The 2,500-nt window shown below is 51.8% G+C and overlaps 2 non-coding genes across 2 annotated transcripts; one reads left to right on the top strand and one right to left on the bottom strand.

Moving 5' to 3' along the window:
- Positions 1-728: 728 nt before the first annotated feature.
- TRNAG-GCC (transfer RNA glycine (anticodon GCC)) lies at positions 729-799 on the bottom strand. The gene has a single exon. It is a non-coding gene; the product is annotated as a tRNA-Gly (tRNA).
- Positions 800-945: 146 nt separating this feature from the next.
- Positions 946-1,018, top strand: TRNAK-CUU (transfer RNA lysine (anticodon CUU)). Its single transcript has one exon. It is a non-coding gene; the product is annotated as a tRNA-Lys (tRNA).
- The last annotated feature ends 1,482 nt before the right edge of the window (positions 1,019-2,500 follow it).

The following is a 2,500-nucleotide window of genomic DNA, read 5'->3' as shown; positions in this document are numbered from 1 at the left end:
CTACTCGGGTAGTTCATTGTATGAAACCAATGCTCTGCCCACTGAACTAGCTGGCGTGGGTTTCATAGGTTGCAGGGCAAGGCAACGATGGCCTCATCAAGGTCTCGTCGCTCCATTAACCAAGCCCGGCTAGCTCAGTCGGTAGAGCATGAGACTCTTAATCTCAGGGTCGTGGGTTCTCACGTTGGGCGGGAGTTTTGCATTTTGCTGTATCATGGTATGTGGAACACTATATAGCTGCACCACCAATAGCCAGCGTGAGAAACTAGGACACCAAAATCACTGGCATTTCAGCTAAAGCTCTACATTGCATTGGCCGGGAATCGAAACCGGGCCTCCCGCATGGCAGGCGAGAATTCTACCACTGAACCACCAATGCTTTACGCATGCGGAACCTTCCACCTACTCGGGTAGTTCATTGTATGAAACCAATGCTCTGCCCACTGAACTAGCTGGCCTGGGTTTCATAGGTTGCAGGGCAAGGCCACGATGGCTTTATCAAGGTCTCGTCGCTCCATTAACCAAGCCCGGCTAGCTAGAATCAAAACCGGGCCTCCCGCGTGGCAGGCGAGAATTCTGCCACTGAACCACCAATGCTTTACGGATGCAGAACATTTCACCTACTCGGGGAGTTCATTGTATGAAACCAATGCGTAGCTGCACCACCAAGAGCCAGCGTGAGAAACTAGGACACCAAAATCACTGGCATTTCAGCAAAAGCTCTATATTGCATTGGCCGGGAATCAAACCCGGGCCTCCCGCGTGGCAGGCGAGAATTCTACCACTGAACCACCAATGCTTTACGCATGCAGAACCTTCCACATACTCGGGTAGTTCATTGTATGAAACCAATGCTCTGCCCACTGAACTAGCTGGCCTGGGTTTCATAGGTCGCAGGGCAAGGCAATGATGGCCTCATCAAGGTCTCGTCACTCCATTAACCAAGCCCGGCTAGCTCAGTCAGTAGAGCATGAGACTCTTAATCTCAGGGTCGTGGGTTCGAGCCCCACGTTGGGCGGGAGTTTTGCATTTTGCTGTATCATGGTATGTGGAACACTATATAGCTGCACCACCAACAGCCAGCGTGAGAAACTAGGACACCAAAATCACTGGCATGTCAGCAAAAGCTCTACATTGCATTGGCCGGGAATCGAAACCGGGCCTCCCGCGTGGCAGGCGAGAATTCTACCACTGAACCACCAATGCTTTACGCATGCGGAACCTTCCACCTCCTCGGATAGTTCATTGTGTGAAACCAATGCTCTGCCCACTGAATTAGCTGGCCTGGGTTTCATAGGTTGCAGGGCAAGGCCACGATGGCCTCATCAAGGTCTCGTCGCTCCATTAACCAAGCCCGGCTAGCTAGAATCAAAACCGGGCCTCCCGCGTGGCAGGCGAGAATTCTGCCACTGAACCAAAAATGCTTTACGGATGCAGAACATTTCACCTACTCGGGGAGTTCATTGTATGAAACCAATGTGTAGCTGCACCACCAATAGCCAGCGTGAGAAACTAGGACACCAAAATCACTGGCATTTCAGCAAATGCTCTACATTGCATTGGCCGGAAATCGAACCCGGGCCTCCCGCGTGGCAGGCGAGAATTCTACCACTGAACCACCAATGCTTTACGCATGCGGAACCTTCCACCTACTCGGGTATTTCATTGTATGAAACCAATGCTCTGCCCACTGAATTAGCTGGCCTGGGTTTCATAGGTCGCAGGGCAAGGCAACGATGGCCTCATCAAGGTCTCGTCGCTCCATTAACCAAGCCCGGCTAGCTCAGTCGGTAGAGCATGAGACTCTTAATCTCAGGGTCGTGGGTTCTCACGTTGGGCGGGAGTTTTGCATTTTGCTGTATCATGGTATGTGGAACACTATATAGCTGCACCACCAATAGCCAGCGTGAGAAACTAGGACACCAAAATCACTGGCATGTCAGCAAAAGCTCTACATTGCATTAGCCGGGAATCGAAACCGGGCCTCCCGCGTGGCAGGCGAGAATTCTACCACTGAACCACCAATGCTTTACGCATGCGGAACCTTCCACATCCTCGGATAGTTCATTGTGTGAAACCAATGCTCTGCCCAGTGAACTAGCTGGCCTGGGTTTCATAGGATGCAGGGCAAGGCCACGATGGCCTCATCAAGGTCTCGTCGCTCCTTTAACCAAGCCCGGCTAGCTCAGTCGGTAGAGCATGAGACTCTTAATCTCAGGGTCGTGGGTTCTCACGTTGGGCGGGAGTTTTGCATTTTGCTGTATCATGGTATGTGGAACACTATATAGATGCACCACCAATAGCCAGCGTGAGAAACTAGGACACCAAAATCACTGGCATGTCAGCAAAAGCTCTACATTGCATTAGCCGGGAATCGAAACCGGGCCTCCCGCGTGGCAGGCGAGAATTCTACCACTGAACCACCAATGCTTTACGCATGCGGAACCTTCCACATCCTCGGATAGTTCATTGTGTGAAACCAATGCTCTGCCCAGTGAAC

This window comes from Taudactylus pleione, unplaced genomic scaffold (genome assembly GCF_031769625.1).
Source record: "Taudactylus pleione unplaced genomic scaffold, aTauple2 ptg000279l, whole genome shotgun sequence".
Classification (NCBI taxonomy): Eukaryota; Metazoa; Chordata; class Amphibia; order Anura; family Myobatrachidae; genus Taudactylus; species Taudactylus pleione.
This window is presented reverse-complemented; position numbering and strand designations above follow the sequence as displayed.